The sequence below is a fragment of the Scyliorhinus canicula genome, chromosome 5 (assembly GCF_902713615.1).
Source record: "Scyliorhinus canicula chromosome 5, sScyCan1.1, whole genome shotgun sequence".
NCBI classification, from domain to species: Eukaryota; Metazoa; Chordata; class Chondrichthyes; order Carcharhiniformes; family Scyliorhinidae; genus Scyliorhinus; species Scyliorhinus canicula.
Genome location: NC_052150.1, coordinates 147,947,211 through 147,960,955, shown reverse-complemented (window position 1 = coordinate 147,960,955; position 13,745 = coordinate 147,947,211). Strand labels below are relative to the sequence as shown.

General features: G+C 53.0%; 1 protein-coding gene across 1 annotated transcript in view; it reads right to left on the bottom strand.

The window, feature by feature from the left end:
* Positions 1–13,745, bottom strand: part of lancl2 (LanC lantibiotic synthetase component C-like 2 (bacterial)) — a 68,819-nt gene that overhangs the window by 22,042 nt on the left and 33,032 nt on the right. The window lies entirely within an intron of this gene.

The following is a 13,745-nucleotide window of genomic DNA, read 5'->3' as shown; positions in this document are numbered from 1 at the left end:
TCCTGCACATATTTTGTGTCGTGACAGGCGAGACCTATGGTGAATGTGATTCACACTATATATAGTTGCCAATATCACTCCATGTATATATGTTCGTTATCTACCCGTTGTAAGATCAATGCTGTATATAGTTGACAATATAACTCCGTGTATATATGTTCACTATCCACCATTGTAAGTGCAGTTGCACTATCCAACCACCGGGGGAGTCGCTCTGGGAGTACGCGGGAGTTTGTACTGGGCTCCTCCGTTGGCTCAGCCCAGGACTCCTCCCCCTGGGACAAATGTATAAAGATCAGTGCCTTAGAGCCAGCCTGCAGTTCATCTGAAGTTCAACAACGAATAGGCTGGCTCTGTTGTAAGTGTATTAAAGCCTCTGTTCAGATCCAACTACACGTGTTCGCTGAATTGATGGTACCATCAATTTAATACACTTAAGAAGCTGCCGAAGTAAAGCATGGAATCTGTTCTAAAACCAGGACGTCTAGAACTCGATGTTTTAAGGCCTACCTGGCCGAGATCAGCACCGCTGAAACTACGGAGGAACAAAAGCTCAGCCTACTGCACGAGAGGGTAAGCCACAGAATTTCGACAACTAAATCCAGCCGGTTCCTACACCGCAGCGCTGATGATTTTGGACAAAATGTATATTAGGCCCATGAATGACGTCTTTGCCCGCCATGTGTTCACGACTCGCCAACAACGGTCTACTGAAACTTTAGCTGAATTTGCACGCGAGTTGAACAATCTCTCAAATGACTGCAATTACCAGGCTGTAACCGCGGCCGAACATAGGGAGCTTGCTGTGCGGGACGTTTTTGTAGCGGGCCTTCGATCTAACTATGTACGCCAGAGACTATTAGAAAATGGGGCCCAGGGCTTAGAGACTACCGTAGAGGCTGCTATCACAATGGAAGTTTCCTTCCACAGCCTCAACTCGTTTCCCGCGGACCCCGCATGGGCCCCCGACCCGAGGACCCCCCAAGCCTGTGCCGCAAGGCCCCTCAGCTATCGCGCTGCCACAGCCGGTCGCCCTACTGTCCCAGTCAACTACTCAAGCTATCCAGCTGCTCCAGATAATTACTCCGCTCCCCCAGCCAGCTACTCAGCTCGCCAAACCAGTTATTCAACTGCTCCAGCCTGCCACTATTCAGCTCGCCAAACCAGTTATTCAACTGCTCCAGCCTGCCACTATTCAGCTCCCCAAACCAGTTATTCAACTGCTCCAGCCTGCCACTTCTGTGGACAAAGCCAGCACTCGCAGCAGCACTGCTCAGCCCGATCTGCGACCTGCAGCAGCTGCGGGAAGAAAGGCCACTATGCTGGAGTGTGCCTCGGCAGAAGGGCCCCAGCCCGCAACACCCCAACAGCCCAAAAACATCGCCCCCAGCACCAGAAGGCCCGCGGGGCCCGAAACGCTGCGGCCTACGCTCAGGCTCCGCCCCCTCCTGCCACGTGCGATCCATGGGAGCCGTCATCTTGGCAAACCTCCACCACGTGGCCGGCCACGTGCGATTCATGAGGGCTGCCATCTTGGACGCCATCTTCATCATCACCCTCCACGTGCAATCTACAGGCCCTAGCTGCATCCCCAGACTCAAACAGCTCATTGGAGTACGACCCCCCCGGGCAGTCACCACATGGCCCGCAACTCAGCGCAGTGTTCCTGCGTCAAGCTCGCCGGAACGCAGCGGCATGTACTCGACAGGACGCCCGATCGGAAGAATTCGACTCCCCCGGGCACCCACCATGCGGCCCGAAACTCAACGTGGTCACCCTCGACCAATCTCTCCCCAAGCATCCAAGAAATTGGATGACGGAGGTCCAGATCAACGGGTACAACACGTCGTGCTTCTTCGACTCCGGGAGAACAGAGAGCTTCATGCACCCAGAGCTGGTAAGACGCTGTTCCCTCCCTATTTATCCCGTCAACCAAACTATCGCCCTCGCTTCGGGCTCCCATTCCATCCAAATCCAAGGCCGCACTACAGCAACGCTAACGATTCAAGGCGCTAGCTATTCCAAATTTAAACTGCATGTCTTGCCCGACCTCTGCGCGCCACTCCTCTTAGGCTTGGATTTCCAATGTAATCTCAAGAGTCTCACCCTCAGCTTCGGCGGGCCCCTGCCCCCACTCACTATCTGCAGCCTCACCAAGCTGCGCATCGCCCCCCCCTCCTCTCTTCGCCAACCTCACCCCGGATTACAAACCGTTAGCCACCCGCAGCAGGCAGTACAGCCTGCAGGATAGGGCATTTATCAGAACGGAGGTCCGAAGGCTGCTCAGTGAGGGGATCATAGAGGCCAGTAACAGTCCCTGGAGAGCTCAGGTGGTGGTCGTCAAGACCGGGGAAAAATTCCGCATGGTCGTCGATTATAGCCAGACCATCAATCGCTTTACGCTTCTAGACGCGAGTGACGAGCTGCGTCAGTACCTGCTCGACAAGGGCATCGCCTCGAGCAGGACTACCGGTTACAACCCCAGGGGGAATGGACAGGTGGAGAGGGAGAACGTGACGGTCTGGAAGACCGTCCTACTGACCCTCAGGTCCAGAAAGCTCCAGGTTTCCCACGCAATTAGTTCCCTCCTGTGTACAGCTACCAACCAACCCCCCCCCCCCCCCCCCCCCCCCCCCCCGAGCGGCGCTTCATTTTTTCCAGGGGCACTACCACAGGGGTCTCACTTCCAGCGTGGCTGTGGACACCAGGCCCGGTTCTCCGAAGGAAGCACGTCAGGGCGCACAAAACCGACCCCATTATTGAAAAGGTCCGCCTGCTTCATTCCAACCCACAGTACGCATTTGTTGAGTTCCCGGACGGTCGCCAGGACACAGTACACAGTATCCCTCCGGGACCTGGCACCCGCTGGATCCAGCCCCCCCCCCCAATCTACCCCCACCGAGGAACTCCTTTCCCCATTCCCTATGCGGCCGCCCCCTTGCGCCCCCGATTCTGCGAGCTCACCCCACCAGTCCCAAGCCCCAGCACCAGCCCGCCCCCCCAGTCTCCATTCGACCAGGAGGTGTATGAGGCTCGGACAAGACTCGCCCCGGAGCCGGCAACCGTACCCCAGACCTCGACGCCAGCCCAGCCACCGCAAGAGGCTGCAACCCCGGTGCTCCGCAGATCAAAACGGACAATTCATCCACCAGACAGACTGACTCTTTGAGCCATCACCCCCGCCGGACTTGATTTTTTTAACAGGGGGTGAATGTGATTCACACTATATATAGTTGCCAATATCACTCCATGTACGGATGTTCGTTATCTACCCGTTAAGATCAATGCTGTATATAGTTGACAATATAACTCCGTGTATATATGTTTACTATCCACCATTGTAAGCGCAGTTGCACTATCCAACCACCAGGAGTCGTCGCTCTGGGAGTACACGGGAGTTTGTACTGGGCTCCTCCCGTGGCTCCGCCCAGGACTCCTCCCCCTGGGACCGATGTATAAAGATCAGTGCCTTAGAGCCAGCCTGCAGTTCATCTGAAGTTCAACAGCGAATAGGCTGGCTCTGTTGTAAGTGTATTAAAGCCTCTGTTCAGATCCAACTACACGTGTTCGCTGAATTGATGGTTCCATCAAGACCCACATAGACACAGGGACATTGTGCAAACGCCTCACAGACAGTGACCCAGGGCCTAGATTCGTACCTGGGTCCTCAGCGCCATAGTCCCAGTGCTAACTACTGCGCCACCGTGCTACCGAGAAGCTGGATAGTTTGATTTTAATGCAAACGCAGACTAAAACAACTCATTCTGCTGGCTGCCTTCTGCAACTTTGATGACAAGGTGATACAAGTATTAATCAGCTTTTCTGAAATCTACCAATGCGATACTGCTATTGATTTTTCTTTACATTAATGGAGAAATGGGGAAAAACTCTCGACATCCTGGCTTTTGATTTGGCTACATTCAGTAATAAGTTATTTGGATGTACTGGGGTAAAAAATGACACCTGTTTTTCTTTTACTTTTTGGACACAAAACAGACTCCATGTTTACCAATTTCTGGGCACAGGTTCTTGTACCTAATCCATTCCATTGATGTGACCATTGGTATTTTGGTCATCGCTGATTTTATGCATCCTGGCAACCATCTAAATTCAGTGTTTGATCAATTTAAATGGTTCGCCATCCTTTTCTTTACATTGTAAGAAGTCTTACAACACCAGGTTAAAGTCCAACAGGTTTGTTTCGAATCACTAGCCTTTGGAGCGCAGCTCCTTCCTCAGGTGAAAGGAAACTAGCTAATTGACTAAAGTAATTGATAATGGACAAGTCCAATTAAATTCTCCTTTTACAAACATCATGATGATGTGATGTTTGCATGTGTTATATCAATCTTTAGTTTAATCAATTGGTCTAATATATATGAGGGATGGACATGTTGATATGTGGAATTGTTGGGGCCCCTTGTTCATGTTTGAACTGATTTAACTGATTTAAACCGACTTTTTAAAAAAAAGCAAAGATACTGACGGTCTTAGGACGGTTGCCACAGGTCACCGGAGATCTGATATAACAAGTGTATTATTCCTAGTGTCTGAATAAAGCTTGCAGTCTTACAGTTGAAGTAGATGCTTTATTGTGCGAGTTTGTTTTCTCTCTCCAGAGCTTATACTAGATGTTACATGAGAGCTGTCTGCCTGTGTCCTGCTCACTAGCTGCCGTTCCTGTGAAGAGTGTCCCTTGACTTCCTGTTTGTCTATTATATACATCTCTGCTGCTCCCTTTAGTGGTTACTTAGTTGTAGTGTATTTACATCAACCCCGTGTGTATATACAGTGCTGCATATCAATACAACAAGTTGTCAGTTTGTGACAATATTCCCCGAGGACCATAAGCTGCTCTCCCCTTTTGAGAGAGCTGAATGATGGTGATGTAACCAGAGGGTCACTACACCACAGGTGAGGGGCAAAGAACAGAAGCCACACTGCTGGTGCCACGCCACATCATGAACCAGCTGTCTAGTCAACTGAACCAACTGACCCCTAAAACATAATACACCATTGCAAACCATCCAAACCATCCCCCCCGACATAATTCACTGTGCTCAAAAGGCAGGATGGGGGGGGGGGGGGGGGGGGGGGGGGGGGGGGGAGACAGTCTAAATAGACTATTACCGAGGAATATGCGTAGGAGACATATATTAGCCTGTATAAAATCTTAGGACCTCGGGTAGAATAATATGTGCAGAATTGGGTTCTACACTACAATTACTATTATTACTGGACAAGTAATCCAGAAACCCAGGATAATGCTCTGGGGACCCGGGATCGAATTGTGAATAGTGGGTAGCAGAAACATCTACACATTCAGAGTTCGGAGGCTGTGAAATTCACCTCTAGGATTAGCTGTGGAGGCAGACATGACAGTAGCATTCACTATTAGATCGGATTGGTGGATGCAGGAATTGAAGTTGAAGGGATATGGAAAAAAGGTAGATAAATCGGATTGGAACCAGTTGCTCATATGAAAGATAAAAACTGGTTTGACCAAAGGGCTCATTTCCATGTTGCAGCATCTTTGTACAATTAATTTATTTAGCAGTAAGGGAGTGCCAATACTGATTAAATTTCTACTGTGGCCTTAAAAAGAATGTTTCAGGTTCCAGCAATCTGATGGAATCATAAGACCATAAGACATAGGAGTGGAAGTAAGGCCATTCGGCCCATCGAGTCCACTTCGCCATTCAATCATGGCTGATGGGCATTTTAACTCCACCTACCAGCATTCTCCCCGTAGCCCTTAATTCCTCGCGACATCAAGAAATTATCTATCTCTGCCTTGAAGCCATTTAGCATCCCGGCCTCCACTGCACTCCGCGGCAATGAATTCCACAGGCCCACCACTCTCTGGCTGAAGAAATGTCTCCGCATTTCTGTTCTGAATTTACCCCCTCTAATTCTAAGGCTGTGCCCACAGGTCCTCGTCTCCTCGCCTAACGGAAACAGTTTCTTTGCGTCCACCCTTTCTAAGCCATGTATTATCTTGTAAGTTTCTATTAGATCTCCCCTTAACCTTCTAAACTCCAATGAATACAATCCCAGGATCCTCAGCCGTTCATCATATGTTAGACCCGCCATTCCAGGGATCATCCGTGTGAATCTCCGCTGGACACGCTCCAGTGCCAGTATGTCCTTCCTGAGATGTGGGGCCCAAAACTGGACACAGTACTCCAAATGGGGCCTAACCAGAGCCTTATAAAGGATCGTCATGATAGCATTACCAAGTACTAACGATGTTTTTGATGGCAGCTTATTAAAGAGCTCTTTTAACCCCTTTGTGCTGTCAGACTGCTGGTCCATCATCCAACAATCAGTCTCAATTTCCTGAACTTTGGTATAACAGTCCAACTTGCAAAACATTCAACCCAGACAAGACCAGAAAAATGCAAACATGAACAAGGGACCCCAACAATTCCACATATCAACATGTCCATCCCTCATATCCCAAAAACCTCAATCAACCCACACCCAGCCCATGCTTCTTTGCAAAGGAATATGCCTCCTCCAGTGAATCAAAAAAAGTATTTTCTCTCAAAAGTCACTCTTAGCCGCGCCGGGTAAACCACCTCAAACTGGATTACTCTTTTACATTGGACGGCTTTGGCTTTGTTGAATGCCACCCGCTTGTTTGCCAGCTCCGGTCCCCCAACGGAGCTGCAGCGGCGAGTCCCAACGGGGGAAGAAGACAGGAGTCGACCCCAACGGTCCCATGGTCCGGACCAGTGGCGGGGCAGAAAAAAAACCGAGGAAAGTGCCTCTGAAAAAACGGGGGCAGGAAGAAAAAATGGCGGCCGGCGAAGGCCTCGAGGAGCTGAGGAAGTGGGTCCAGGAGCAGCAGACGATTCTGCTGCGCTGCTTCCAGGAGCTGAAGTTGGAGCTGCTGGAGTCCCTGAAGGTAACCAACAGGGAACTGATGGAGACCCAGACAGCCCAGGGGGCTGCGATCCGGGGGCTGCAGCAGCAGGCCTCCGAAAGGGAGGACAAGGTCGTGGCCGTGGCGGGGAAGGTGGAGATGCACGAGGCGCTCCATAAAAGATGGCAGGAGCGGTTCGAGGAGCTGGACAACCGGTCACGGAGGAGCTGGAGGGGTCGGACCTAGCAGCCTACGTAGTGATCATGTTAAACTCGCTGATGGAGGCTGGGTCCTTCCAGGGGCCCCTGGAGTTAGAGGGGCCCCACAGAATTTTGGCTAGGAGGCCCAAGCCGAACGAGCCGCCGCAGGCGGTGCTGGTGAGGTTTCATCGGTTCGTGGATCGTGAGTGTGTGCTCCGGTGGGCCAAGAAGGAGCAGAGCAGCAAGTGGGAGAACACGGAGGTGCGGATCTTCCAGGACTGGAGTGCGGAGGTGGCGAGGCGGAGGGCCGGGTTTAACCGGACGAAGGCGGTGCTCCACAGACGGAGTGTGAAGTTCGGCATGTTGCAGCCGGCGCGTCTGTGGGTCACCTATAAGGATCGGCACCACTATTTTGAGTCCCCGGAGGAGGCGTGGGCCTTTGTGCAAGCTGAGAAATTGGACTCGAACTGAGGGTCTAGGATGGGGGATGTTGTATAATATTGTATTTGCATTTGCTTGGTTTAGTGTAAGAATGTCGTACTGTTTTTTCTATAGGGGTTTTTAAGCAGGGGCCGGGTGCACGGGTTCGGGCAGAGGGGTAAACGGGGAGTTCGGGGAGCTGGTGGGGGAGACTGACAATGGGAGTGCCCCTGGAGGAGGCGGGGCCCGGCAGGGCGAAAGCGCGGGCTTTCTGCGGGCTTCCCGCGCTGTGAGATGGTGGGGGCGGGGCCGGGGCTGAGAAGCGCAGGTCGTTGCTGGTTGTTTTCTTTTCCCGCGTAAGAGCGGGGGGAGGGTGGACCCGTTGATGGGCACAATGGAGGAGGGGCAGTCCCACGTTGGGAGGAGCCGAAGGTAGGGCGGGAGTCGCCAGGGTCAGCAGAAGTTAGCTGGCTCACGGGAGTGCTGTGGAGGGGTGGGCACGACTAGGAGGGGTCCTAGCCTTGGGGGGGGGGGGGGGGGGGGGGGGGGGGGGGGGGGGGGGTGGTACCGGGTTGCTGCTGAAACGGTCAGGAAGGAGCTGGAGGACGCAGGGGGGTGCTGGGGGGGGGTTGCCACCGTGGGAAACTGGCAGAGCGGGGAACGCTGGCCGGGGGTGGGCAAGGGATGGGGTATGGCTAATCGGCAGGAGAGGGGGCAGGGAGCCCTCGGATCCGGCTGATAACCTGGAATGTGAGGGGGCTTAATGGGCCGGTCAAACGGGCCCGGGTATTTGCGCACCTGAAGGGACTGAAGGCGGATGTGGCCATGCTCCAGGAGACACACCTAGGAGTGGTGGACCAGGTTTGGCTGAGGAAGGGATGGGTGGGCCAAGTATTCCACTCAGGGCTGGATGAGAAGAGTAAGGGGGGTGGCGATCCTGGTGGGGAAGAAGGTGTCGTTTGAGGCGTTAAATGTGGTGGCTGACAGTGGCGGGAGATATGTGATGGTGAGTGGCAAGCTGCAGGGGGAGCGGGTGGTGTTGGTGAATGTTTATGCCCCAAATTGGGACGATGCGGGGTTTATGCAGCGTATGTTGGGCCGCATTCCGGACCTGGAGGTGGGGGTCCTGATCATTTGGGGACGGTCTGGGAGGCATTGAAGGCGGTGATGAGGGGGGAATTGATTTCCATCTGAACCCATAGGGAGAGGAGGGAGCAGAGGGAGAGACTGATAGGGGAAATGGTGCAGGTGGAGAGGAGATATGCGGAGGCCCCAGAGGAGGGTTTGCTGGGGGAGAGGCGTAGCCTTCAGGCCAGATTTGACCTATTGACTACCAGAAAGGCGGAAGCTCAGTGGAGGAAAGCACAGGGGGCGGTGTATGAATACGGGGAGAAGGCGAGCAGGATGCTGGCGCAACAGCTCCGGAAGCGAGATGCGGCCAGGGAGATTGGGGGAGTGATGGATGGAGCTGGGACGGTGGTGAGGAGGGGGGTAGATGTTAATGGGGTCTTCAGGGACTTCTATGGGGAACTGTACCGGTCTGAACCCCCGGTGGATGGGGGTGGAATGGGGCGCTTCTTGGACAAGCTGCGATTCCCGAGGGTGGAGGAGGAGCAGGTGGAGGGACTAGGGGCGCCGATCGAGCTGGAGGAGGTGGTCAAGGGGATAGGGAGCATGCAGTCGGGGAAGGCGCCGGGGCCGGATGGGTTTCCGGTGGAATTCTATAAAAGGTATGTGGACCTGTTGGGTCCCCTGTTGGTCCGGACCTTTAACGAGGCAAGGGAGGGGGGGGGGCTTTGCCCCCAACTATGTCACGGGCGCTGATTTCCTTGATCCTGAAGCGGGACAAGGACCCTCTGCAGTGCGGATCATATAGGCCAATTTCGCTGCTGAACGCCGACGCTAAACTGCTGGCAAAGATCCTGGCCACTAGAATAGAGGATTGCGTGCCCGGGGTCATTCACGAGGACCAGACGGGGTTTGTGAAGGGAAGGCAGCTGAACACAAACGTACGAAGGTTCCTCAATGTTATTATGATGCCGGCTGTGGAAGGGGAGGCGGAGATAGTGGTGGCATTAGATGCGGAGAAGGCCTTTGATAGGGTTGAGTGGGAGTATTTGTGGGAGGTGTTGGAGAGGTTGGGGAGGGGTTTATCCGGTGGGTGAGGCTGCTCTACGAGGCCCCGATGGCGAGTGTAGCCACAAATAGGAGGAGGTCGGAGTACTTTCGGCTGTACCGGGGGACGAGACAGGGGTGCCCCCTGTCCCCCTTGCTCTTCGCGCTGGCAATTGAGACCCTGGCCATGGCACTGAGGGAGTCAGGGAACTGGAGGGGCCTGGTGCGGGGTGGGGAGGAGCATAGAGTGTCGTTGTACGCGGACGACCTGTTGCTATATGTGGCGGACCCAGTGGGGGGGATGCCGGAGGTGATGAGGATTCTTAGTGAATTTGCGGATTTCTCGGGGTACAAGTTGAACCTGGGCAAGAGTGAGGTGTTTGTGGTGCATCCGGGGGATCAAGAGGAGGGGATTGGTAGGCTCCCATTGAAGCAGGCAGGGAAGAGCTTCAGGTACCTAGGGGTCCAGGTGGCAGGGAGTTGGGGGGCCCTGCACAAGCTCAACCTCACAAGGTTGGTGGAGCAGGAGTTTAAGAGGTGGGATATGTTACCACTGTCACTGGCGGGGAGGGTGCAGTCCGTTAAGATGACGGTGCTCCCGAGGTTTTTGTTCCTGTTCCAGTGCCTTCCCATCCTTATCCCGAAGGCCTTTTTTAGGAGGGTCAACAGGAGTATCACGGGCTTTGTGTGGGCGCATGGGACTCCAAGGGTTAGAAGAGTGTTCCTAGAACGAGGCAGGGATAGGGGGGGCTGGCGTTGCCAACCTCTGTGGGTACTATTGGGCTGCCAACGCAGCGATGGTGCGTAAATGGGTAATGGACGAGGAGGGGGCAGCATGGAAGAGGATGGAGGCGGCGTATTGTGTGGGCACGAGCCTGGAGGCGCTAGTGACGGCGCCTTTGCCGCTCCCTCCAACGAGGTATACCACGAGCCCGGTGGTGGCGGCTACCCTCAAAATTTGGGGGCAATGGAGACGGCACAGGGGAGAAATGGGGGGCTCGATGGAGGCCTCGATACGGGGGAACCATCGGTTTGTTCCGGGGAGCATTGATGGCGGATTTCTGGGCTGGCACAGGGCAGGGGTTAGGAGGTTGAGGGACCTGTTTGTGGAGGGGAGGTTCGCGAGCTTGGGGGAGTTAGAGGGGAAGTTTGGGCTCCCGCCCGGGGAACATGTTTCGGTACATGCAGGTTAGGGCGTTTGCCAGACGGCAGATGGAGGGGTTCCCCTTGTTACCCCCACGTGAGGTACGGGACAGGGTGCTCTCGGGGGTGTGGGTTGGAGGAGGGAGGATTGCGGACATATACCGGGCAATGCAGGAGGCAGACGTGGCCTCGGTGGAGGAACTGAAGGGTAAATGGGAAGAGGAGCTGGGTGAGGAGATTGAGGGGGGGGGACGTGGGCGGATGCCCTGGAGAGAGTGAATTCCTCCTCTTCCTGTGCGAGGCTTAGCCTCATACAGTTCAAGGTGCTGCATAGGGCCCACATGACTGGGTCGAGGATGAGTAGGTTTTTCGGGGGCGAGGACAGGTATGCTAGGTGCTCGGGGAGCCCAGCGAACCACGCCCATATGTTTTGGGCGTGCGCAGCGTTGGGGGAGTTTTGGAAGGGGGTAGCAAGGACGGTGTCGAGGGTGGTGGGATCCAGGGTCGAGCCAGGCTGGGGACTCGCAATTTTTGGGGTGGCAGTGGAGCCGGGAGTGCAGGAGGCGATAGAGGCCGGTGTTCTGGCCTTTGCGTCCCTAGTAGCCCGGCGGAGGATCTTGCTCCAGTGGAAGGATGCGAGGCCCCCAAGCATGGAGTCCTGGATCAATGATATGGCGGGGTTCATTAAATTGGAGAGGGTGAAATTTGCCGAGGGGATCAGTACAAGGGTTTTTCAGGCGGTGGCAGCCTTTCCTGGACTTCCTGGCGGAACGGTAGGGAAATAGGCCGACAGCAGCAGCAACCGGGGGGGGGGGGGGGGGGGGGGGGGGGGGGGGGGGGAGAAGGGGAAGGAAGAACTGTGTACATGGGTCTGTGGGATGTGGCGGGTGCTATCTCTTTCCCTTTTGTTGTTTGGGTGCTTTTTTGTTTTTCTTTTCCTTTTGTTTGAAGTTGCTCTTGAAGTTGGGGGGGGGGTATTGTTCTTGGGGTGTTACTGCGATTGTTTGTTGATAGAGTTAAGATGTTTATATTTTGTAAAAATTTCAATAAAAATTATTTAAAAAAAAGATAAAACCTGATGGTGTGGCCTTCCCATTTGTAGTGGCGATGCTCCTTTGCCCACTTCAGGATCTGCTCTTTTTCTTGGAAGCTATGAAACTTCACGATTACTGCCCGCGACGATTTGTTGGGACGGGGCTTTTGTCGATGGGCTCGGTCCCACTAGGAAGGTGATGTGAGTTTACGCTCCCCTACCATCTTCACAAAATACTCTGTGGGAGTTGGGCATTCCATCCCCTCTGGCAACCCCACAATTCAGATATTTTGCCTCCTGGAATGATTTTCCAAATAATTCACTTTGGCCTTCAGCACTTATCAGAGATATCTCCGCTTCCAGAGGGGCCATCTTGGCCACTGTCTCGAAAGGGCCACCTCCATGCCTCATGTCATGTCACCAAGCACTTTTACTGTTTTGTTGGTCCTCTCGAACACCAAATGAAATGGCAGACAAGGCTCCCTACTGTTAAATCTGGTTACGCAAGAGATTCTTTGGCCCCCTGCTAAAAATACCCTGCCATCTTCACTGAATCCAATCCCCTCTCTGCTCACTGTCTCAGCATAAACCAGATTATCTGTTACTACAACATCCCTCTCCCTAGCAACAGCCTGACATTAATCCAGTTGGTTCATAACCCTGGTGACATATTTGATTACTAGATGAACGTCTGAACTCGTGCATAGTCAATTTCAGTTGCTCCACCATTGGTGGCCATATCTTCTATTGCCTTGGCTCCAAGCTGTGTAATTGCCTCCCTACCACACTTCCCTGCTCCAATAGACTGATTAAAGAGATCAGTTTTAAGCAAGTTTCTGGTCATCTGATCTTGTATCATTTTATGTAGCTTGGTGCCATTTTGTGTTTTAGAATGTTCCTGTGAAGTGCATTGGGACATTTTATTCCACTAAAAGGCATTATAAATGCAAGTTGTTGAAAGTCCCATGTGATCGCAAGCTGAGCTTCTGACACCATATTCTTTCCAAGACTCCTCCACTGCTTCACCTGCTGCGGAAACCTATATCCATACTGCTGTTACCTCCAGACTTAATTATTCCAATGACTCCTGGTCAAATTCTATCTTTCATCCGCTGTAACCATCAGATCCTCATTTCCGATCCTGCTCATCCATTACATCTGACCCATGTTGACTCCCTATTACCCAATGCTGCCAACTTAAAATTCTTATTCCCATGTTTCAATCATGGCCTTGCACCTCTAGTAATTTCCAACAGCCTTCTAATTCACCTATATTCACCCCGGAATTATCTGTTCCTTCAACTGTCACACCAGCTTTGGCACCCATGTTTACAGCTGACTAGGAGCAACAGATTGGAATTCGCTATCTATATTTCTTCGCCTCAACACCTCACTCTTTCCCCTTTAAGGCCCTCTGAACATCAAATGTTTAAGAAACATTTGGTTACCCCATTCTAATCCCTCCTCCCTTGCCGAAGCATCATTTTCGTCCACTACCACTGAAGGGTAGCACATTGGTTAGCACCGCTGCCTCGCAGCTCCAGGGACCCAGGTTCAATTCCGGCCTCGGATGACTGTGCATGGAGTTTGTATGTTCTCCCCGTGGCTGCCGAAGACCCGGGTTCGATCCCGGCCCTCTGTCCGTGTGGAGTTTGCACATTCTCTCCAGAGTCTGCGTGGGTCTCTCCCCCACAATCCAAAAAGATCTCAAGTAGGCTGCTCTTTCCAAGGGCCGGCGTAGACTCAATGGGCCGCATGGCCTCCTTTGACACTGTAGGAATTCCAATCTATGAATTGCCTTGCAAGGGCTGGTTATCTTAGTTGGCTAGATAGCTAGAGTGTGGTTCAGAATAACACCAACAACATGGGTTCAATTCCTGTACAGACTGAGGTGGAGAGGCAGAGAGATAAATGCCTTGAAAAGTATTCCAAGTTAATGTCACATTCATTAATGAAGAATCTAATG